This window comes from Hetaerina americana, unplaced genomic scaffold, assembly GCF_022747635.1.
Source record: "Hetaerina americana unplaced genomic scaffold, ioHetAmer1.1.p SCAF_10, whole genome shotgun sequence".
Classification (NCBI taxonomy): Eukaryota; Metazoa; Arthropoda; class Insecta; order Odonata; family Calopterygidae; genus Hetaerina; species Hetaerina americana.
This window is the reverse complement of record NW_027286070.1, coordinates 49335111-49361966: the sequence shown is the minus strand read 5'-3', so window position 1 is coordinate 49361966 and position 26856 is coordinate 49335111.

Below are 26856 nucleotides of genomic sequence, written 5' to 3'. Positions count from 1 at the left end.
AAGGATGATTTTGGGCAGTTTCTGTAGAAATATCAAAAATCGTAGTAAACTCCCTCCAGCCTGAAATCTTGCTCGTCTTCAAAATTATTTTCGTATTTATTTCTTCAAATTTTTCACCATCTTTTACTTCGTCCGAAAAGTTAATTCTCCCAATTTCTTTTCCCCCCACTCTTCTATCGCACCCTTGAATATCCTTCTAACCCTTAATATATCCTCTAACGAGTATTTCCAGCTCATGGAGCCATTTTCTCTCTTTCCCCGCATATTTAAACTTTGCTTTGTAATTTGCTTTCGTCTCTGTTCTACTTCTTGCCTTAATCCCCAAAGTATCTTCTCTTCACTCTTGATATCCTTTTTGCCTAAATTTCCAGGTTTAGCAACCAAAACGGTAATATCTGATTTACTTTTTATCAATGCTTTCCTCACGTCTCTATTTAAAATACCTATCATAACTTTCCTATTTGTCAGTTTCTCTTTCACTAGCGTTATTGCCTTCCTATTAATTCACCCAGTTGCCTTCAAAAAGCTGCCGAAATATTTAAATTGTTCTAATTAACGCTATATACATTTCATCCAAATCCATTTATTTCAATTAACAATCTAATCCTAAATTACTATCAATTTAGCACCAAAGTAGCAAATTAATACAATGCGGTAAAAAAACGAGTACGTATTTCAATCAGATGTTCAATCAGCTCCGATGATCGAGGAAATATTATAGAATAAAATGTTCACCATCAATGTATCCGATTAAGTTACTTCTTGGAAAAATCAGCTATTCCTCCAGTGCGAGTTTATATCCTAATCAGGAGATATTAAATAACTTTTCCTATCTAGACATGAGATTTTCAGTCTCCAGTTTCCTCATGTTGCCCTAGACCTAGTTCGATTTCCTAAATGAAATATTACAGTGAGAAAAATGAGAGCATCCCTAAGTGTGATAATTTTACTGTACACTATTAGAATTAAAAACACATTAGATATTTGGAATGATTGAAATTCAAACTATATGTAATCATTAATAAGGGCATAAAATATTTTTATTGATTTGACCAGTAGTTGATGCTTACGAATTTACAGGGAAAAACATTTGTGTGCATTTTTAAGGATCATTGTTTTTTCGTCATCATGGAAAACTTGTGGAAAATTAGGACTCCATGAAGCAAACTGATGGAGAACTCACATGCTTTGCATAAGGGTACATCATTCGGTAATAAGTCACACTTTCCTATGTTTAAAACCAAAAATACAGTCGCGACGCCCTCTGCGATGCAAGAATAAATTTCCTTTGACCCTTATGAAGCGAGGCGCCATGAGGCGCACTCACGGAATACTAATAGACAAGAGGGCTCTGTGTGATAATGAGACTTAACCTCCTCAGTACTATGTCTTCCTTTTTCATCCCCAAGGAATGAGGTCATGAATCAGGTTTAATCGAGGAGGGAGGTGCTATACCATAGAGATCATAAATGCGACATCGGTAATTAAGTCAAAGAATAATCAACAAGCAAAATTTGAGGTGAATGAAGGCGTAGATAATCGATGATAATGTTATAAAAAATTTTGAATGACACTCGCTGTAGGAAAGGGCATTATTTTCCTTTAGCGAATACTTTTCTAAAAATAAATATCCTCTATTGGAAAATTCTCCCGATGGAAATGACCGAGATGGAATGTAAAGGTCATGAAAATGCGGACGGCACTTGTTAAAATTTTTCGATGATTTGCCAAGAAGGGAAAGGATATGAGTGCCTTCACAAGCTTACTAATAGTAGGATTATGGTAAAATTATTCAATTTTTCCTTTGCAGCTATGATATTATGCGTAATTTCTCGCTTAAATGCATAAGGATGTTGAATATTATGAATACGACCGCTGTATCAAACACTTAATTTGTAAAGCCGGAAAATATATTTTTTCATTCAACCATCAGCCGATGATGAACTTAAATAAATTCCAAAAATATGGCACGCGTGGGAAATCCAGAATCTACATTGCATCACAAATTATGGACTGCATATATAGCGTTTACCTTAGCGTTATAAAAACAACGATTTCTTTTCTGATTAGCGTGACTAATTATTCCTGCCGTGTTTCTTATCCTCTGGCTATTGGAACAATGTGTTATGTGTTTCTTTCTAAATGATTCAACCTTTTTTACTCTGGTCACTACGCGAGCGATTGAAAAAACAAGACCCAAATTCCTACCGACATGAAACTAAAACCACGAGTACAGAGCGTGGTACAACTGACGTCTCTCTCCCGTCCTCTATACACAAAGACCTGCACTGACACGCACTCAAGGGGCACTATAGCGAAAGAGAGAAGTGTTGCGTCACTCCAATCCGTTTGTTTAACCTCGAGATACTCCGCCTCCTCCTCCCCCCATTCCCTCCCACCTTTCTCGAAGTCCAAACCATTTCATCTTCGTCTCTTTTCCTCATCTCATACCACTTCTCCCAACATTTCCCTCTCAGCTTCACCCCCTCCGCATCCCGACTCACTCTACCGTTTAACCGCCGCCGCTCCAGGTCACTAGCCCTCCTCCCTTTTAAACATCCCGCCGGCAACTTCCCCACTTCTCCCTCCTCCAACGTCATCCATTCCCGTCTCTCCCCCTCCCTAAACCTCTCCCGGCCTTCCGATCCACTCCATCTTTAACTAGTATCTCTACCAGTCTCCCCGCCCCCCTCCCTTGGCAGAGCGAAAATCTTCTTTCCGTGATTGCCAATTCAATTTTCACATTCTTTCTAGCCTCATCTTTTCGGTGATTGGACGACGAGAGACTTCTTCCTTTCTTTTTTCTGTAGAGTTTACGTTCGTCAGCAAGCTTATCCTTCTGTCAATACCTTCGCACCCTCCCATCTTCGTAACTAACCGAGCATTCTTCATCTAATATCTCTGACTAAAGCTGACGGAGTAGCCTAGTGGATATACGATATAGCGTTCAGCCGGAGAGTTCAAATCCGGTTGATGATTCTGGGAATCACTTCTGTGGCCAAGCAATGTGATTTTTCGGGTACCACACCTTCCATTAAAACCGCATCTTGGGGTGAAGAACTGGTCCCAATGATGATGTGAGAATTTTACACACTTTTCGGGTTATTACGAGGTGATCCCTATTCTCTCGCCTATGAAACCTAACCTTCGGGTTTATTACAGCGGTTAGGTTCCATCATGTGGTGCGATGAACCCACGTTGAAAAGCAAATAGGCGGACTCTCTCCAAATATGACCACGGACTTCTTTTTCTAGTATATTTCTTTGTCTGGGTTCCATACAATTTTGCCATAGCATAAAAAAGCCCACAATATAAAAACCCACAATTATCGATCACTCTTACCTATGCGCCGTCGTCCCTAGCGAAGTTCCTCGGAGCTTGGTACGTTAGGTAGTTAAACTTCGAGAACTTTTTCGTAAATTATTTCGTTTCAATATGTTATGTAAATTCCATAAAGTTAAGCCTGAGACAACAAATAACTTCGAGTAAAGCTAGAATATTAAAATTTCACATTGTAAAAATTGACCGGAAAAAATTGTAGTTCCTTATTTCAAGGGAATTCAAGGGAATATAGTATACCCATTGGTCAAGTTTTATTTTTGTGAGTACAGCACTGAAATCTATCCTGATGCTTTCTTTTTTGTATATTTAAATTATTTGCGTTTTAGACACGAGCTGGAGAATTAAAAAATGTGTGAAAGCATTAAATGATAATAATTACTTTTAATTTTTTATATCATGCTATAAAAATTGAATATATATATATATATATATATCTTCTTCTATATGAAACTTCTTTGCTTTCACATGCGTAAGTCTTCGAAATTCAGTTAACAATATGTACTGAGCGCATGTACAAAACCAACTATTATTTAACTATCCTCGCTCACGGTTGCCAAAAATGGAGAGAGTTATTTCTAATAAACCTGCATTTAATCTCTGTTATCAAAATTACTCAATTCCTCTCTCCCACTGCCCATTTCCTCGAACGGTTCCTTTCCACAGTTAAAGAGCGCCTGGGCTATAATATTTAATATATATGATAATGCAGACTCGTGAATTTCCGAAATGCATGAACGCAATGAAACGCAAGAAAATTTATATATTCAAGAAGTTCTCTCGGGTTTCCCACCGGGTCAGGTTGCAGTACACCGACGTTTCGAAGGCTGACTCTGCCATCGTCTTCAGGGTGAAGTGAAGATGGCAGAGTCAGCCTTCGAAACGTCGGTGTACTGCAACCTGACCCGGTGGGAAACCCGAGAGAACTTCTTTAATACCATACGCCGGGAAAACCTGAGATCCTTCAAATTTATATATTTTTTCTAGCGGCAACCTTACGGAAAAGGAACGTTTTTGGAATTAATGCCATTCTGAGATAATATATCAACGATTTCGAGTACCCTCAGCATAAGTAAAAACAATATGAAATACAATACAATTATAACTAGGTCATACCTTGATGGCGCTTAGGCCATCAATTACCAACCCTCAAATTTGCCCACAGGTAAGTTAAAAAATATTAAATTATCTAACTCAGTTATTAACTAATTATCTAACTCACTTCTGTTGTTACACATATATTTTTCCAAGAGTTCCAATGGAATGCAGCGATTTGTGTTCGAGTTGAATGAGACACTCCAACCTGAAATAATTGCACTAGTAAATGGTTTATCCACTCATAATTTAACTCGCAAAGTAGTGGAGCTTTTAGTATAAAAAACCTTAATTTTGAAGCAATTTGATACGAATTCCACCCATGTTAAAATTGGTAGTGGATTTTTTTCCCTCTTGTGCTGTGACACTTCAGAGACGCTGGCCAATATAATATTTCGCTGGTTATAGTCTGATAAATATGAAATATTGCAAACCCTTATCGGAGAATAATTTGATATTTTTCGTGAAACTGTATACACCACCCAAGGAAAATCCTCTTCCTTATCGGAAGTGAAAATTTCAGTTTCTTCCTGTTTCTAAACTACTATCCTTAATCAAAAATGTACTTATCATATACCGCTATAATTTTATCGCATTGCTTTATATGGCTCTGAAGCATTGAAGCTCTGGTCATTGAATCAAGGGGATACGCGTACATTGGAGAATTTCGACATGTGGATATGCAGAAGATGATAAAAAGTGAATTGGACGGTAAGGAAAACGAAAAAACGACGGTGAACCAGGTGTGAGAGGAGAGAAGGTTGTTGGGAGGAATTTGAAGAGAGGAAAAGTGAATGGGGGTTATTTTGGGTCACGGAACGTTGGAGTCTGTAATAGAAGAGAGAATGTTAGAAAAGTGATGTCGGGGGAGGAAAAAATTAGGCATGCTGAATGAAATGAATAGAGTAGAAGACCTTCGCAGACTTGCTTCTTTATCATGTGGGGTGACTTTCAAGGATTAAACTAGTATATCTGCCTCAATTCTATGGTCACTTTTACAAGGTACTCTCTTTGGTTTAATGCCATCAAATCCGTTTTTTGACAATATAAACATCCATGTGTACTGCACTTAAAACTGTGGACCTTTTGCGTACGCTAAACTGCGGGCCCGTTGGTGCCTTGCGTTGAGAGGAGGCTAATGCCGACGCAAGGTTTCTCTCCACCGTTACTCTTTCCCATTCGTCTCGAATTCCGCAAATGAACTCATCTGTCGATAACCTCCTCTAAACCTACTACCTCTTCTACTACTTGGTACGCGGAGTAAATAATGATTGCTCTTAGTGAATGGTTTGGAGTATTCATTGTCGTGTTAGACAGGTCATGGAAGTATAACGGTGCTCAGTTCTCGGGTCCATGAAAAATCAACCGTTATCTACAGACTACTATTACTAATAATAAATTCAAAATACTTATTAATACGGTGATTCTTCGAAGGATACATGCGCAACCATAGTCGTAGCTGTTCAATTCCAACATAACAACGAATGCCACATGATTCGAACGACTAAAACCGTGATATTGAACTATCCTGCGTGAACTTCACGTTAGGCCTGTGAGATTTCCTCCTTCTGCACAAATAAACACAAAACTGCAACAGTTATTCGAAAATGATTTTTTTTCTTAAGTAACCCCTCACTTTGGAGCAGATTTAGCAAATACACGCACATGTTTGCAAAACACCCCGTCCGTCCCGTTCCTCCTCGGCGTTTCTTCATCGGGCCGTCGAAATCTCCGACCCCAGTCACGGACTCGCCCCCTCCGGCTCGCAGTCGCGCCGGCACCGCAGTCCCTCTCGCGGATTCCGGACAACATCCAACTTTCCGCCCACCACCGGTCTCAGACGACTTCGCCCTCCCCCGGCCCAGTCCTCGCCTCCTCCCCTCCCGGCTCATCCTCCTCGCACCACGCCGCCTCCCTCATCATTACGGACCAAGGCGGCGGTAGTCGTCCGCAGAACGCAGTTTGACCTTGCGGGATGCTGGGACGGTTAAGGTGTCTTCCTCCTCCTCTCCGCCTCCTCCACCAACCCGCCTTCGCACCTCCCGTCCACCGTACGCGCATCCTTATTCCCCTTCCACCACTACTCTCCAACCCCCTCTCTTCTTCCCTCTCCTCTTCCAATTCCTAGAGACAGACCCTCCCGGGAATGTGATTCCAGACCACTAAGGCAGTCGGTTGAACGTTCGCACCCATGCCGGTCACGAAATCGTCTCGACTCCGAAAGAACCCTGTTTACTCGTCTGTGAATGCGAATGTGGGTATGTGGGTGAGGGGAGAAGACGCCTCTCCGCGAAGTTTCCCGTGAGCAATAGGTCGAGTGGCATAGATAAGCTTGTGGACGAGGACAAAACCTTCCTTCATACCTCCAACGGTAAGCAAATTTCGGCGAGGGAGACTTCACCGGTGAATTTTCGCAATGAGGGAAACTCAATTCGTTTGAATTTCTCTAAGCAGAAAAAGTAATAGCAGTACGGCATTTTTTCGGAAGAAAACAGTGCTGTGACATTGAGATAGGAGTGGAGGGGGTTGGTGGATGTTCTCTTTCGGAATTGTGGGATCATTCTTTTACGGAGAGAAATTCAAAGCAGCGTAATTTCAGACTTCCATCTGCGAAGAGTCTATAGGACTGCTAAAGACTTAGAAACGAAAGAGTTGCTGCCAACCTTGGGGAGGATCTGACTCGTCTCATGGATCATCCCCCTCCAAGGACTTTTTAAGGGGAAAAAGACCAAGGGCTACACCGAACGGCCAAGGGTGAGAACTCGGGAGGCTCTCTGCCAGGATAAAAGAGGTAAGAATCACCCGCTTGAGTTAATATTAATCCGAGGATATTCCCTTCTTATTATCACATCAGCGAATCGGAAAATTAAGTTTCCGAGACACTTTCAATTATTTATTCTTTCGGGTGAAATATGAACATCACTAAGCTGACTTCCTTGGAGTAATTATTCGGAGATTTCATTGCAGAGGTCAAGCGATACGACCGTATTTGTTAATTTTTTCGATTTTTGAATGTATAATTACTGCGTAGACTTCAACTTCATGAAGAATAATTGTATTTTTTTCATAAAAAATCTTGTTCTAAATATATACCAATTTTTTCCAAGTTGCTAAACACAACAGGGGATATTGAAACTTGAATCCGGTTAATTTTATACGACTCCATTGAGCAAAAAACCGGATAACCACCTCGTTCGTGACTTTTCTGCTGGCAATAAATCAAATCTACTTTGGAATAACCAAACTTAAAGACTTCACAATCTTAATGTTAGGCCTTAAGATAAAATATAGCGTTTAACGATGACCATAGGCTTTACCTGGTGTTTATTGAGTACTTCTGCGAAACTTTTAATATCATTTTAGTATCTATAGGTATGCAACTTAAAAAATTAATATACTGGAATATATTACAAATTGTATCTTCATTCTCTCCAATTAAAAATACAATGAGTCAGTAAAGAACAAAGATGATTCACTACAAAAGAACAAAAGGCAAAATATTAAACTCAGTTCGAGGTAGCTATTTTCAGAAATCTTAGAAAATATCTCATTTAAAACAATATCCCGACACCAAGAGAATTAGGCCATAGCTCCTCTCAATTTCCGGTACATTTATTAGAACATTGTGAATAAATGAAGTGAAGTGATTTTATTATAAAGAGAGTAAAATATTTTACGCGTTTCATTCTTATTCGCATTATAACCCGAGTATTATATAACTTAGTGTAAATTTCATAAAAATATTTACAGAAAACAGGTAATGCTTCAATTGTTATGAGCATATGTATGCATAGGCGCGGAAGGCCATTCCTGCATATTTTGAACGCTGTGCTTGACAATGCATTTTGCATTTACTCAGGAGAGTACTTTAATTCGTACAAAGTGGGCACGGTAAAAACTCTTTTTTCTAATGTCAGTCAATCTCGCATAGTAAAAAACATTATCACTTCAAGAGCGCCAAGGGAATTATCTCTATTTATCACTATCCGTATTTAGAGTGAGCTATGCTCGCATTTTCCTATTTCCTGACATGAACATGGGATATGCCGGTGGAAGAGATAGACAAAGAATATGTAATGAAAGGTTGCCCAAAGTTTTTCTATTTATGATCATTATTCATTTCAGATTGTCAGTGAAATTTAATATACTTTAATAAAGATAATATATAAAATAACATTTTATGCGGAGCGTAACAAGATTTTAAATCAAAAATATCAAATTTATTTAAGTCTCAATAAATACCAGACCGATATGCCTAAAAAATTTGTTTTTAATCCCGATCGAGACTTTTTTAGTGCAAAAAAACTCATTCCGAGGCTAAAAGAGAATAAAAATACACTCGACGGAAGGCCATATTGGCTTATGAATGAGGAATACCAAATGAACAGGGATGATTAAAACGTCAAGCACGGTACGTATTTCGACCGGATCATCAGAGAGTAAACACAGAGGGTTAACATATTTTCTCTTTCATGCACTCGTAAATTCTAGATAATTTATTCGGAATGACTGTTAGTCAAGGAACGGAAATCCAATGCCAAATTCATTACGAAAATACGGTCTGATATAGTGATCTTAAAAAGCTAAGCAAAATTTGATCAAGCAAATACACTACCGAACGACAGTGTAATTATATATAAGTAAATAAAGATTTGTATGCAAAAAAAAGCTGCTGTCCTATGACCTTCCGTCCCACACCATTGAAGCTACTTGCGTAATATTATGCAGATGTAGAAAGGGCATGTTAAGTTTCAACCCTGCCTGCCTAGGTTGTTTGTTAAAAGGAAAAGTTAAAAGGAAAAAAGAGCAGGAAGTAGCTATTGGAGATTTGGTCAGTTCCACGTATTTCACGCGGGCCCCAAAGAAAAAGTGAAAAACTTACAAGGGCAAAAATGTCCGTCTTTCCGATAACGGTACGGCGAGATTTTCATTTGCATAACCGGGGCGAGAGAAGCAAAAGGGATGAGACGACACCCCTTCCACGGACGCCACAAGCAGCTAGATATGCGGGCAGACCGGCGGCGCGGCCAATCAAACACATACGAATGCATGCAACGCTCTACAAACAGTTATCGGAATCGATCGTAAAAGTCGTAAAAGGGAATCGCCCTAACTGGCGAAATAGCCTATTGGGGAACGGGAGAGACGGTGGGAGGGAACGGGAGACTAGAAACAGTGCTCCCTCATCTCCAAAACAGGACTTTTCCCCTCAAGCCGATGAGTTAAAAGTTGGGTAGTTAAAGAGGACCTCGCGAAATCACGTTCCCCTAAAACTACCTTCCGTAACGGAAGGTTAATGCCTGCAAGTCATGATTTTTAAATAAATAAATAAAAAATGATCTAGCGGTAAAAAATAGTGATCTAGAGATAAAAATGAAAGATTTTCACAGAAAGTCATCTCTACTTAATCTCTTTGCAATAATGATTTAACGCTGAAGAAGTGAGCATATTCATTCATATTTTTTAAATTGAATATATTAAGTCTTTCTCAGCGTAGAACTATTCACATTGGGATTGGGTAGCCAGTTAGGTATGGTTTGCATGTTTTTTACTTCGATCCGAAAAGTAGACAAATTCCGAAGGTAGCGGAGAATCCTTCACCATTTTCATGATACCTTCAACTGTATAAAGTATTTTCCATTACAGCACTCCTCTCGTCTGGTGGATCGCCAAACTGCGGAGTATTTGGCACCTTTGATTAAGAGTATTCCATTTCGACGCCGGATTTCTCAAGATTTGAACTCCATTTCAAAATAACTTCTCTTTGTTACTAAATAATTTAATAACTGCGTGCACATATTGCAAAGGTTTGGATTGATTAATAGTTCATCAAGAGTTAATGCTTTGGAAAGATTCAAATGAATACAATGCAATCCATTCACTATGCTTTATTAAATCAACCAATAATTCCTACTTACAAACAATGAATACAGCCAATGGCTTTCCATAATGACTGCATTTACCATCCAAATTACAGCAAGCGAAGAATTCTTCGTAATTGCTCTCATAAAGCTGTATGTGTGTGAAGAAGTTAATGCCAGCCAACATGAACCATCCAGTTCCTTGTATAGATATATTAAAAAGAGGTTTAAATGTAATTGCGAAATTCACATAATTGAAACAACTGAACTATACTGGTAGATAAGTTTTCGTGCCCCATATAGTTTCAGATTTAACTAGTACTCAGAACATGCGAGGTGGGGTGATATAAGTAGTTATAATACAGCCAACGCTACAGCCTATCCCATATTACATTAATTATCCCTTCTGTTTGGATACAATATGGCTTCCAATAAAGTTTAATGTCCTCAGAAAAAAATACCGTTAAAATTTACGTAGAAGATTATAGTCATGGTTCTTCGAGTAATTCTTAACCTAAACATATAATCTACCTGACTTACTTTTATCAAAGCATTCTTTTCACTAGCCTAGAGCATATACTCAGTATTAGGTCTAATTCTGAATTCAAATAAAAGCACTATCATCGGCAGCATATTAAAAGCGAAGCCAAAGAAATGGAAGATAATACCCTATCATCTTTCTTCATGGAGAAAGTTATGGGTAATCACAAGTACTCTTTTGAGAATAGTTAATGGAAGGTTTTTTTTTATTTTTTTCAAACTCCTTTAACCCTTCATTTAGGGCTTGGGAACAATTTTTAACCCCGAAGATGCTCAATAGGATTGATTCGAAAATGATTTCCAAGCGTTGGCCATGCTTTTTGCTCCACTCATCTAATCACAGGCGTCCGTCCTGAGCGTCAAAGCCATGGACTGGTGATGAGAGGGAATAGTTTTCCTCGAAAAAATAACGGTTCTGGATTCTTAAAATCGCGTCTTTGGCTTCCTCCGTACGTGAACACAAACGCGCGGCTCCCGCAGCACTGGACGACCAACGTTCAGCTTCGATGGAAGGGGGGGAGGATCCGTGCGAGAAGGGAATGGGAGGGAGGGACCGCTTCAGAAAAGCCTCCCTTAGGCACGCACCTACTCCACTGCCCCCCCCCCCCCACTTCCTTTGCTCACAGTGTTCTTCGTATCCCGAATGCCAACCAGTCTCCCAGCAACACGTTATTTTTTTAGCTCTCCACTACTAATTTCATAATTTTTGAGCGTGCCAGAGTGGACTATTTTCTCCGTATTTATCTCCGCTATAATTTACCGTTGTTTCATCCGTTGAAAAAATTAAGGGATCACTCAGAAAGGACTTCCACGCTTCCGAGGAGTCTATAAAATCAAACGAAGTTGGGATGAGGACTTTTGGGCGTCCGAATACTCTAAGGGAAAATACTTAATAGGATACTAAAATTTGATGGATTTTTACGTAAACTGTGCCATCAAGTAGGAAAAACTAATCGGTTTGGGCACTAGTTGAGAGCACGTGAACATAAATTCGCTCTATCTTACATTGACTCTTTCATCTCATCAAATTTGACCGTGCTATCCGTTTCCAATGGTCAATTCCAGTTTGTACCGATCGGTCAAGATATAATTCAACTCTTTCAATCCCTAAGGATTATGTAATACATAAGTTCAAAAGAAGGTAACCAGTTCCTTGTTCCATGATTTTCCAAAAGTTTTGATACCTAAGAAGAGCTTGAACTTGACTTCGGTGAGGAGGCCTCTGCCGGAGTCGAACCTGGAATCCTTCACCCCGGCAGCCATTAGCACATCCCACTATCTACGGATCCACCTTTAATGCTGTCACTGCATTTAATAGTTTTCCTTTCGTCAATATTAAAAATTTTATTCCAAAGTGTGGTTATAGAAAAATAGAGCAAGGTGTGCCCACATATACCTGTAGATTGTGTAACTGTATAATAAAGTGTCGCCCTCAATGAATAATGAAGTAATTCTACTAAGTAAAAACAGAAAAGGTATCTATTCTGATGTGGGCTATTTAATTCGTTGTTTTTGAATGGAGAAAATGTTTGGTGCAGATTTTGAATTCTTTTTAAAAAAGGGGAGTTAGCGTAATAGCGCGAAACTGGACAAAGAAGGTTGGGATGAGAAGGAAGGAGTTAAAAATAGATCTAAAAATAAGACCGTATTTCCTTGACAACCTCTCGCAGGACGAAAAAAATCGCCAATTGGAGCAACGGAACAAAACGTGAAACCTTAGGTCTTTCGAACAAGAAAGATAATATTCATGGAGTATCTAAGGAAGGAAAGATTGCGTGGGAGTGGATTTCGAAGCTTAAACGAGGCGGAAAATTCGGTCTTTCGAAAGGGGAAGACTCCGTGGTTAATCGTCGGGGACGATTAAAAAAAAAGGCAAGTGCAGTGACGGCTTAATGGAGAGTGGGGAGGAATCTTGTTTTTACGAAGAGAGGGCAAGGGAGAGAGGGAGGTGAGAGTCGCGGTTTGACGCTCTACCAATATGGAACACTCTTCTACGTCTCTCCGGTTCGTCCATCGGAGAAAAGACGCTTTCGCTGAATCGGAAGAAAGTATTGTAAGAGTGAAAGCTGGCGGCAAACCGTAGGTGCACTACTCTCGGTTGCACTAAAATAAGAAAGTCAAACTTCATCTTCGATGACTATGCAGAAGGATGTGATTGGAGAAGATTAATATCGTAATTTGTTTGAAAAACAGATAAGAAATGTTGAGATTATAATGAATGAGATAAAAACAACTCAATAAGAAGGCGATTTGTCACCACGATGGTTAGAATTCAACTCATACCATCATCGTATGGACCAAATCTAGCCAATACGCAGTTAGTAGTAGTTTTTATGGGAGGCGACCGACAGCTGAGGTCATTTGCACCGTTAGGGATGGACAGGAAAGGATGAAGGGTGGAGAGAAACCCGGCGTCGGCATTAGCCTTCTCTTAACGAAAGGCGCCAGGGGGTACGCAGCTTAACGTCCCATCCGACGGACGGCGTACTCATTCAAAGTGCCCTCCACAAAGCACTACAAGTAGGGATGGAGATACCTCTGAAAAATATTCAACACCGCCGGGAGCTAATACGGAGAAAGAAAAGAAAATGAGACCCAAGGAAGTGATACATGTAAAGTGCTAGACTAATGATACTGGCAGAGGCGCTTAAGATTATACAATTCCCGTTCACCAAGTTAGCTTGCCTGATTTATACTATTATTTCGGTTAAAAAAGTCCGAGCCTCTATCCTAGAGTTAGATTGTAGGTTAATCACCTTTTACCGCTGAATAAATTATGCTGCATAGTGTACGATACCGGTGTCGCTGATTTTTTTATTTCAAGGAACAGCTGCATACAACCGGTCACATTTCTACGGTTTTAGAGTGTGCGAAATCATTGCAAATCAATCTCCCAAATCGTCTACCAATTCATAAGGCTACTGCATTAAAAAACCTTCAACTGCCATCTAAGATAATTCTTGTAACAAGATAAACCGTTCGGGTAATATTATATTAATCATTGAACTTATAAAGTAATCTGTTGGAATTATTGGAAATACACAAAGGATTTTTTGAGCGAACAAAATAACTATAAAAGTTTTAAGGATTCAAATTTAATTCACCTTTTAATTTACGGTGGTGCAAACAATGGTTAAATCAATACCCCGAAAAAACGTAAATATGCAGAAAAAATGCATAAGAAACTCTTGACGGTCGTATCATTACCGTCAACCCGTCATTTCAAAAGAAGGTGAAATTACTAGAGGAATAATAAGGATACAAAATGATCGATTTAATCGCAGCCTTTTTATGTATTCATGACTAAAATTAATGAGTTTATTGAGTATTTTCTGCCATATCTCACCTTTTCATTAAATACCATAAGAAACCTCAGTCAAGTAAAAAGAATTTTCAGGCGAGAAAAAAAAATAAACTCTCAGATGAATACATAAATATTTGCATTTTAAGGCGTTTTGAGAAATTTGCAGACCACAAGAATTCAAAACAAGAGGCGTGAAATAAAGGACGCAAATAAAATCCCACACTTACTCAGTATACAGAATGCACGGTTTTTCTAGATTCGTGGAGGACTTCATTTGACTCGATGCAAGGAATGCTATTAATGTCGGAGAACGAACTCCAATAGCATCCAATTCCTCCGTCTTCGGGAAACGGTGTTTTTCCCCACCCGAGAAAGCAATTAAGTTGTGGATAAAATTGTATACCCTGTCCTTCCAAAATATTTTCAGCTTAATGACGCAGTGAAAATACCATTTTGTTCTCCCTATCACCGAATTCCATCAGGCCAATTTCTTCGCTGAAGCAACATTAATATGTTTTTATATTCTCAGCAAAGGTAAAATTAATTTATGAATTGATACACCGATTAGAACTCTGCAAGTTTTTTAGTGAGTATAGAGTAATCCCTTTAACCACGTTGCATTCTTACAGTTAGATTTTCGGAATTAATGAAGTAATTGGAAAAAACTAAAATTTCCTCTACCTAAATTTGATTTGGTGGAGTGTATTTCATACTTGCATATCTCTGTTAATCTTAAAAAACAGTTTGAGCACAATGAAGATGCGTTTTTTGCCGTTTCAAATCTAAATTCTTGAGCTCCAATCACACTCTGCCCCCTACCTCAGCAATCAATGTTGTTTTTCTAATAAAGCGCCAGCTCCGGACTCCAAGTTCTTCCTCCAACCGTCACTCACAACGCCCCTTCGATTCGAGATGTGTTTCTTTCCCCTCCTAATTCCATAAACGCAAAGTTGTTGACTTCCGTGGTAAGTATTTACGTGCCTGTTACGATTTCATGATGCCAATCAAGATCCATTTGAAGTAAAACTTGAATAACTAAGTACATCTTCTGAGTGAAAATACTAAATACTTAGGGTATCATAATATTGTAATTATGGCCTTCAGATGAACACTTATTGACTGGTCCAAAATATGCGACCTTCTATTTTCCTTCTCGTGATTCCGTAAAGAATTTGCAGCTGATAAAAAATCCCATGCTCGTTTCTGGAGATAAGTTGATTCATACTGACTGTGGAAGATTATTTCCCGACAATAACTGTATTTTACTCCATTTTACTGTTTGTAACAGTGGAAATGATTTTAGAAGATTTTAGTATCTAATTAAGGGTTGAAAACGTTTTCGTGTTATTATACATTACAAAGAATTATAAAAACTTTCACTTTGACAAAAATAATCGGAAGATTTAGAAGTTTACAAAATTTTGCACATGGATGTTATAACATTTAAAAAATTTCAGGATATGAAAATCCCACGCTCTGCCTATTTTTTCCATTTTTCATAATCTAAAAAATCCATGGAACCAAGAAGCCTAGTTTAAGTCTAAGCCTAAGTTTTGCCTACAACGCTCAAGTGTGACAATTATATTTCTGTACTTTCCCAGAAAAATTATAAGTTCAATTTTTAAACAAATACCAGTATATTATATAATTAATCAGATCATACTATATCACACTCGAACTGCTATTGATTATTTATGATTCATTTTGACAGAACTAACAATCGCCTTTATTTGCAGCACGAACAACTCAAATCGTGCTATTTTATGGACTCGAATAGTTAATGGTTTCTTCCAATATTCGCAGCAGGATAATATTATATTATTAAAGCAATGCATCGTTCCTCTAAGGAATGTAGCTCTAAACTGCTGAAAGAGTTTTCATTAAGTAATATTCATATTTCTCATTAACTAAGACGCACATATATATACTGCTTTCGAATTGAAGGCCTCTACTACTTAATATTTTATGCAATAAATGTTTGAAATAAATTGCTTCCATAACGGTAACTAGCCTTTTGTTACCTCAAAATATCAACCTAGAGCGCCCATGCACGTATACGTTATTTTATTATAAAGTCAAAACTTTTCGGGGGTTACGCGATGTAAAATCGAAAACTTTTCTTTTTCGAAAAAAAATACCTGCCCATTCGCCTTCCAATTTACTTCTGGGCTTGTTGAGGCTAATTGGAGCAAATAAACACACGCACGCCCTTGACCTCCATAATTTCTCACCTCCACCTGACAGGCCCCACGTCCTTCCCTTTCTCCGTTCGGTCCGAGACACAACGCCGTGAGACAAATTAGCTGACCGGGCCTTCCGCCGCTGCGGAGAGTCGCTTGAATATTCATCTCTCGCCTTCCTAAACGAGTGCAGGAATATGCATCGTTTAGGGGACGCCGAGGGGGCGACTGCATTAAAAGTGTTCGCTCCGTGTTCGGTTTGTTTTTTACGGCAAACGACCAAGCCTGCTTATGTATTTAAATCAGGGAAGAAAGGTCTACAGATACACTATAGCACCATTTTCACGCACATCAATGCTAAATTTTAACCCAAGATGAAATACTAATTTAATTTTCCTTCAAGAATATAACTGAAATTATCATTTCAGTCTTCAGATTATGCTTCGGCATTAAGGTGTTCCGTTGTTATGTTTGGAGCGATAGATTGATGAGCAAAATATTTGGTTGCTGATAATAAGGTCGTGGGTGCAAGTCTTGTGTGATACCGTATAGAAAACTCATTCAAAGCAGTGCGATATTCTGAAAGTCGAAAATTGGGGAAGTGAATGAAGGTAGAAGAAAATAAATAGGTCTACCACTTTGAATATGAGGCATATGGGTTTTATACACCCCTAATTAGTCAGGGTTTACTTCACCCTTAGCCATTTAAAACAACTTTTGGGACTTAACTGTCGTTTTTAAATTAGCGATGAATCATTAATTGTAATTTTTTGTTAATTCTGTAAAGAAATTCTGGTTTAAATTTAAACTGCCAGTAACAAAAGTTTAAAGTCTTAAATTCATTTTTTTATTCTAACTACAGTCTATGATTAAAGAAATGCCATGAAAAAAGTGGCCGTCTTACAGGACTATATCCCTCACCTGAAGCGTTGCATTGTATTAAATGCAGTTCTACAGAGAAGCTGTAAACATGGACAAAGCAACAAAGCGTAGTTTTTACAACAATTACAAAGGCTCAATGTGACCCGGCGTAAAATACTGGCCCAATATATTCATAAAAATGTAGAAAAGACAAATAAATTATTTTTGTAACGGTACATGATTTGTTTTACGATTCTTACCCACTGCCACAGGCCAAGTCGCCGTCTTTTACGGTAAAAAGTGACATAAAATTCGCAATTGATCTTGTGATTGAAGTCGTGGCAAATTTATTTTAAATAACTGCAATATGCAATATCAGATTTCATCGGAACAATACGTATAACGACTCTGTCATAAAAATCCGGAAAGCTTAATTAATTACCTCATGATATAAGTAAAAAATAGATTGAAATTTCGATCATTTATTTTTCTCTGCACCTATAATAACTTCCCCGTGCTCTTTAATACGTTGAATTATGCCATAACGTTCTGCGAAGTAAAATCGACGCACTCTTACTAACAAATCAAATCCGATAATAGGGCCACCAAATCAATATTTCACTTTTTTCCTATACATTTTTAATATAGAGGTTTAGCACTGCACTAACATTTATGATTTTGTTTTTATATATACATTTAAACCACAGTAATCAGCCTGAAGGTCGTTTGGGTAGGTAATGGTATAGTTTACTCAATACTAAGCCCGACAGCGTGAGAAATACATCAGAGTAGGGGAGAAGTTCCTTTTCCTGTGACACATTTTCAGAATAATTAGGGGAGACTAGTCCCTTTCCCTGTGTCGTTTACGGTTTCCCAGAAGGATCTGGGGCCCGAAATATCACATAGCTTCGGTGAAGCTGAGGGTGCCCGGGAGTCAAATCCGGGCCCTCCGGTAACTAATCCAACGCTCTACCTCTGGGGTACATGGTCAAAATCTAGAATAGAAATTGAACTTAACTTAAAACATAATTTGTGTCATTTTTTACTTTTACCGATAGCTGAATTGTGTTAAATTCGTACTCAGAACACTTTCCCAATAGTATTTTAATTATGTATATAAATATTCTCTCCCAAAAAAACAGGCTTCTGTCGCTGTTATTTAACATAAAATTTGATGTCTTCATAATGAATTACTAAAACCGGAAAATCTTGTACCATTCACTGGTTTTCATCAATATTAAGTGCTCTGCATGAAATTTATATGCTTGGTGTCAAATCTTCACCACCATCTTCAAATTATCAGTTTTTCTCCATAGGTGATAACACTTTCCCTTTCTTTATAATTTCACGTGTCACTTTTAAATGTATCTTTTTGCCAACTCCACGGAGATTAAAATTCTGCTCAAAGCACCAGCACAATATGCTATCGCCAAAAAAATTAATGCTACCGACCATGTAAGTCAAAGTGTAATAAAACACATCAACCAATTTTAATATCATCTACATCATTCACTCGTGCGTGAAGCAAAAATCAATCCAGTGCATCCAATATTTCCCCGACGCCACCAAAACTTGACTTTAATATATATATATATATATATATATATATATATATATATATATATATATATATATATATTGTCATCTTTCCCTCGGGAAATATGTTGGAAAACGCATAGGTTACGATGCCAATTGTTCAACCACAGCTATCAATTCGAAGGTTGGTTGGTGGTAGCATAGTTCATACATGTATGAGCATAGTACTGAGCCAACAATGTGTGACGTGGTTAGGGTGGCCAGGTCCCTATTCCTTGTGCCGGCTGTGGTTCCCCAGGAAAATCTGATCCCAGAAAAACCACACAGCTTGCGTGAATCTGAAGGTGCACAAAATCGTCACCCAGAATCGAACCCCAGCCCTCCAGTCAGCAGTTCGGCGCTCTGATCACTGGAGTAGAGTACCACGTCTTATGACTTCAAATATTACTTATTTTATCATTCCATTAGAAGGCGTCAACAAACACCCGCAGAAATAAATAATCGATATGGATAAGGAGTTTTTTATACAGCTGAATATATCATTTACAATTGGACACGACCTCATGTGGGAAGAGATTAAAAAATAATTCCCGACTGATGTCGACTCGCAATTGTTTTCACTCTTTTCATTCCACCGAACGACGCAAGGAATTTAAAAGTTACTCTCGTCGAATCATCATTACGCTATCGATCATGGACAATGGATGTGAAAGCTGATCCATCATCCAATGAAATGGTCCATCTGACGATGGGGGGTTGGGAGAAGGGAGCAAAGAGAATCAATTAGACCCGAGATCACACCAATGTCACCCTTGTATTCGACCACCTCCACACCCAAAGTCTTCCTTCACCCTTCCTCCTTACTCCCCCTCCTTCCCTTTGGCTCGAGAAAAGGATCTGCGAGGGAGATTAATGAGAGGAAGATCACGAAACGGGGACACTGTGCGGAGTTATTTTTTTATAAGGGATGGAAGGGAGTAAATGAGAATGGGAGACGAAAGAACGGGGGATATGGGTGTCTGGGGGTAGGGATGCGGTCGAATCGGGGAGGGACGAGGCGAGGGTGGGAGGAGGAGGAATGGAGTCAATTAAAAGACGGTCTCCCGAGTCACCCGGGTTACCACCTACCTCCTTTGTGTACAAGTGACGTAAGAATTCGAGCCCTCCCCCACCCCCAACTGAGCAAGCTCCGACCTTCTCGTGTAATAATCTTCATGGGAGTGCGGGGGGGGGGGCGGAAGAGACGCGCTCGCTAACCGTTATCCCTGCGCCCTCCACTCTCATTGCTCGACTTTATCCACCCTCCCGAGTTTTCCGAGTGCAACAAGGCGACACCACATAAAAGCATCTCGGGCTAATTAACACGGAGTTGTCTCCCCAGGAGTATTAGCCATTTATGAGACCCCCCTCCGCCCTGCTAAGGTCTTTAGGGCATGTCCTTTGAGTTAATCTGGAATATCTCTAGCTTCCTTCCGCTCTCACAGAATTCTTAACTCGCGGACAAATAACTAAATTCCGTCAAATTTACTGCATAAACAAATAGCGGTTTTTCCGTTAGGATTTGTAGAATTTCACGCAAAATTTCACAGAACAACGCAGCTTTTTTCCTCAAAGAGCTCATTTCCGCGGATCCGATTTTTCGCCACACTCCACGAACACCCCTTCACATAAATGACCGTAGCTGATCAACAAAAACAGGTATCCACAAATTGGTTAAAGGCTGTTATTCGGGAAGTTTTCGCGGACAAGTGAATTCAAGTGAATTAAGAAATAACCAACCGGAAGCGTGCTGTAAAATGTTCGGAAACCTTTTGAACAGACCTCGTATGGGAAATCCAGAGTTTACTTCATTTTTAATTATTTTGCCAAGGAGTGGGGCATTAACTAGTACAATAGCATATACCATTCATTCCTTCGAGAATTAATTTTTGTGCAGGAGATTGAATTAATTTAATATCATCAAATTAAAGGATGATTTTACCGTGAGAAAGCAGATTGGAATTCACAGTCATTATGTAAGTGTACAAACCCTTGCTTGCATTAACAAAGCAACGATGACTGACAACATATTTCAAAAGCGAACACACAACTAAATGAATGCTAAGAGCCATCCAAGTTTTACAGCAAAATACTAACATTTCTGCTTGACTGTTAATGCAATGGGCAACAGAACTTCATCCATGTGATTCAAGTGATAGTCAAGATTAGTTGAACTCTTCAAGGTTGGTTTCGCGGAAAGTGTAAAATGCTGAATTCTATCAACAAAATAATGTTTCCTTACTAAAAGTAAAATTAAATGAAAGGCCGACCTTTTCTACTTTATAAATATCTACTAATCGTTTTGACGAAAAGCTATTGCACTACAAGTAACGGTATTTTATGCTAATCGGTACACGACTGGGACTTTCCGGCCATTACCTACAGGCGGACATAACCACATGAAAAGGCATCAAGCAAACGTCCAGTTCAATGTAGCATGATAATGATTATAAAAAATTAAAATAGTCAAAAAGAAATAAGATAGCCTTATATTGTTATTTACGTCCATTCCAGGTGAAATAGGAATAACATCTAGTGGAAGTGATGCAGCCCAATGGATTTTACGGTTTACTTCAGTGTTTTATTTAAGTAGTTCTTAAGCTACTAAATTTAAAGCAATACACAGCAGTCGAGGTATGCATATACCTGGTGATTAATATGTATGTAAGAGTCTCCCAGTAAGAAGAAATAACTTAAGGAAATCATTTCTAAATTCCATATATATGTTTCCTTACACAAAAGATAATAATGTTTTTATTTATATAAACTATTCTCGGAAATGCTTAAACGCAACTTTATTCTCCTGTAATTATAGGCTCATGAGTTCATATTCGTAACGCAATTTATTCCGATATGGATCCATAGTTATTAAACAGGTAAGAGTTTCAGAGCGAGAATATGACTAGCCAATGTTAGCTCACATTAACTTCGGGATAGGTATAGTTGTTGGACCACACTTTGTGACAGTTTTTCAGCCTGCATGATCACGAATCAGTAAATAATACAATTCTTTTTGAGTGTTCCCGGAAAGGCCGCCAAAGAATAATGAAGAATTTTTCTCAAAGGGAGGTCATCTCGGTCACTTTTATTCCCCGACGTCAACACTGGTGCTTTATCGAGAATTCACCGACGATTTTTAAAAAATCACCAGGGCTCGAGCCGAGAACCAAAGGGACATAATGGCCAAACACACCACTCCACACGTCATTTCACTCATCCACCAAACATTTCGCCTCTCCATCAAGGCCGTGGTTTTGGCAGGCCTGTTTGACTACCTCTTCACCTCTCTCCCGGCCCCTTTGTCACCACCGCCTCGCTGCGACTCCACATACATGCAACCGCATTCATTTTAGAGTCGAACGCTAGGCGAACATACTGGGAGGTGTGCTCTCCTAGCGCACGACTGCACTCGGACAAAGGCTTTTGTAAACGGCGGGAAGAAGCGACTGAATTGACACGAAAAGCAATACTCCGTCCAGGCCTGAGCTTGTTCGTTTGATTAAACGCCTGAGCAATAGTGCAGAGAGTCGGAAGGCTCCAAGAGTTGGGCCTGATGACGCTCCTTCGATCATTCGTTACGCATCGATCGTATCCCACAACCTCAGAGATAGAGCATACGAGAAGGAGAAGAAATATTAAGTGAAGGTAACTTTATAAGTACAGTTCAGTTTTGGACAGCACTGGACTCTCATGAAAGCAGCCAATACCAACCCCTAGGTTTCGAAATGGAGTTGGTATACGGGGAAATTTTGAAGGCGTAAGTTGCAATTAAAAACTGATATGCTAATTTTGAGCTTTGCGATAGAATTAAATTTTATATGGCATATTTTTATTAGCAAAAACAGCTTACTTAGAACATTAAGAGATATCATAAAAGGGGGAACGTTTGAAGGAAAGGCCATTTAATGTTTCATCATTGAATTATTATTATCAGCCGTAGTCTTCCAGTTTGGCTAGGTTTTTGATGAACCTTGGCATTAAAAGTACCCTAACGAAGTGGCGGTACAAGCTCTAACTAAAATGTCACAAAAATCCCAATCTTAATATTACAATAACCAATTCTTTAGCTTTTAAAACTTCCTACCACCCTTAATTTCGACTAAAATGCCTATTCTTTTGCTCCCTCCGGCTCGATCACTCAGCATTCTCCCCTCTATTACTGCTATCAGTATCTTATTGCCCCTCAGTATCAACTACACTCATTTCTTCGATTCCTCCAAAAAAATCATCCCTATTCCTCTACCATTCTTAGAAATCCATCGTTTGTTTTAGTTTTCGTACATTTTATTTCCTCAATTCTTCGTCAATAGTATCCAATCCACGCTTAACTTTCTTGTAACAAGCCCAATTTTCTGGACCATACAAAACGAGGCTCCTTATTATAAAGTTTTCATTGGTCTTTTTTTACGTCTTGACTTAGGCGCATGTGACCAACTCCCATCTATTTGTAATTGCTTACATACCTAACGTAATTCTTCATTTTATGTCCCTATTAATCTGCCCACCCTTCAAAAAGACTTCCTAAATAGCTGAACTGTAAAACTTGTTCTGTTTTATGTGCCTCAAGTTAAATGTTTATCTAAGTCTTCCTACTTATGGAGAATCTTTCCCTACGATTGATTTTCATCTCATACCTATCACAGAGATCCTGTAATGCGAGTAATGATTGTAACCCTTTGAATGACTGGCTTACCAAAGCTTGATTGTCCACGAATCTGATTCCACATCGTATTTTACTCCTGCCTCCAGCCCTTTCCATTACTCCCCTGCCAAGCACTGCCCATCCCATTTCGCCAATTCACTATCTGAACCTTTTCCATCTGAGGCATCTTCAGATTCCATATCAGTTGTTTATCACTCCAGTCTACTCCTTTCCTCGCCAAAATGTTAATAAATTTTACTCGATCGAACACCTTCACAAAATCTTTATTGCATACAAATACATTCGGATTGCATGCTATGCTCCCTTTTATCCCTCTTTCATCTAAAAGCAATTGATCTACGCCTGAGCATTCATTCCCAATACTCTCTACCATTTTGCTGATAATACTAAGTAATACTCCTACATCTACATCTACTTAATAACCCGCAAGCCTCCCCAAGGGCGGCTGGCGGGGTATTAAGTAAATTTCTTAATTACGGGGGGGCACCATTCGTAATTAAGAAAAGAAAAAAACCGCATGCAAAAGCAACAAATTTATACAGTTTACAAACAAAATATGGTATACATTCATACCAGAACTCTTATGCCCCACACACATGCAAACACACAAAATACCAACTAACATACACATGCACCTACGAATATACCTAATATCTTTGTAATGTTTAATTTTGTTCTGACTAGTAAATTAAATGTTTTTAATGTTTCTAAAGTGTCTTTGGTTATTTACTATTTTGATTTCTGATTGTTCTGGGAAAGAATAAGTATTGGAATCTATCTGTACTGGAATCTATCTCCCTTATCTTATCTTTGTAGTCTGATCTACCTAAGTAGTATAGGACCATTATAATTCCTTTAGTGTCATCATTAAACTCGTTTGTTCTGAATCTTTGTAAAAGTCTAAGTCTCGCTTGATCTCTTCGTATTTCAAATGGCTCCCAGCCTAAATCCCTAGGAGACCTGTCACTCTTGTGTTCTTATTATAACAATTTTTAAAGAATCAGGCGGATTTTTTCTAGACTTTGATACCTTTGCTACATGTGAAATCAGGCTTACAGTCCTATATTCCTGCCATTCTTATGGTTTCCCCTTTATTAGGTATCAATATTGATCTAACAAAGTTTTCCAGCCAAATTTCTCCCTCGTGAATGCAACGAATGAGCCCATAAAAACTCTTTCGTCCTCGCTTTCCTGATTTCATGTGGAATGCAGCAGGAATGTTACCTATTTCAACAGACGTCTTCAAGTCCACTCCCTTTAATGCTTTTTCTATGTAAAATGAAGTGTTCCTGGTCCTCAGCCATCAACTGTCTCTTATTTATATTATTTAATATTTAATCTAAATAATTTTATTGACTGCCTCTTATGCCCATTCTTTTTTACCCTAGAAATGTCTTCAGCATTCCATTATGTTATACGTACTATGAGTACTAAATAGAGATATGAATCTACATATTCTCCAGAGAAACTGCGAGAGTTGATTGCGCTATTTCTATATCTATTTCCAGTCATATTATAGTTTGACTGATCCTGCATCTCCGACTTTTTTTATATGTAACTAAATCTTCTATGTTTGTTAAAGCTTATGTTAGTTATTTTAACCCATTCCTCCCACTCCAGCATTCACCCAATAGTTTCCTCTCGGTATTCCTTTCTCCCATACTGCACTCACCCTTCACCACACTATCAACCATCCCTTCACCACCACAAAATTCCAGTCCATCAACAACTATCAATCATTTTCTTCCAAGTTCATTCGCAATGATTTCCTTAAACTGATCGTAGACACTATTTACTTCTTCCTCCCTATAACTGATTGTTGGCATCTACACCCGGATTACCACTAGATTTACTAGGCCTGCCGTTATTTCGACTAGAATATTCTGTGGTTCACCTGTTTCACGTTCATTATCTTTATCCCCAATTTCTAATCACACAACATCACATTCAGTTTCCTCTCCTCTAAAATGCATACTCAATAACGTTTGATCTTGTAATGCCCACTATCTCTCAATTTCACCTCGCGATGGCCTAACATATCCATAGTCCCTCTCTCCACCTCTCGCTTGAGGTTTTCCAACGTGCAAGGACTATGCATCCTCCTGAAGGTACTAGCATTCTAATTGTCCATTCTCACTGAGTCTTCCCTCACCCTCATTTGTCTTCTTTTATGCAGCCTACCGCTCCACTGTGCAAGGATTTCGTGCTATTACGGCCGTGGATGTTTTGCCACCTTCACTACCGGGCTCGACACTCAACCATGTGAGCCGATTCCAGCAGTTCCCAGGAGTCAATCTCTTTTTTAGTTCCAGAATATTTAAAGGAATAAATAACTGAGGTGTTTCCTCGTTACCTTCGTCAATAATTTTTTAATGAGACACCATTAGTGAAATTGCGCCTTACAGGGATCAGACGCATTTGCCTCACTGAGGAAAAGACACACCGTGGGCTATCTTTCGACTGGCTCCTACCTACCAACCTATTTGGCAAGGATAACCCTTAAAGTAGCAATTATCATTGCTGCTTCCGCTAGCATAGCTCCAGGGTTCATCAGAGCGCACAAGACCGTCCACAATGTCACGCTTGTAGTCAATGGGGAGGGATAATTAAATTATAATGAGTATGCAGCAACCACATATTCAAATTTTACAATAAAAACTTAAAACTAAATATACAGCTGCATTAGTAAACTTCCTCTCAAATTTACTTAAAATTGAAGTCCTTGAGGTTTGTTGAACAATTATTTTTTTATTCCAAAGATATAAGTTCAGGAAGCGCAACGGAATAATACCTACAGAAAGCCCTTTCATTTGCTATTACCAATAGGCATAAAAACTGATTTTCTTTCCTATTACTGCAAGATTATAACCTACATTACTACAGTAAGTAATATGATGTAACTAAAGAAATAGGTTAACGATTTTCGATGCATCAAAAATAAATTTTCTGCCATAGAGTTTGCGTAATATTGACGATTTAAATTGTTTCTCTAGGAAATATTACAATATTAGCGCAAACATTATTCTTTTATTTTACTCATAATTGAAAAATTAAAGGTATATTTAGGTCAACAACATTCACAATATAATACAAGATAAAGTAGCAGTTCACCGAGGTGTTGCGTCGTAAACGAGAATTAACAAGAAATTTAGAATAACTACAGATCATACATTCTTATTGGTCTATTGGGATCTATTAAAGATTAATCTATTCCTGGGCTGATGATTTATATTTATGCCCAATATCCAGTTTTTATTTATCACTGTATATAATAATTTTTCTAAGGAAAGCGAATCGTTATGATTAAATTCTGAAGGCTTCAGAGATCATACCCCATCAACCATTACTATTTTGAGCATTAATGAATGTTCAACATTTCTGATATTTTCCCCAAAAAGTGCTTGAAGCAATAAAGATGATTCCAGCGCAATTAATATG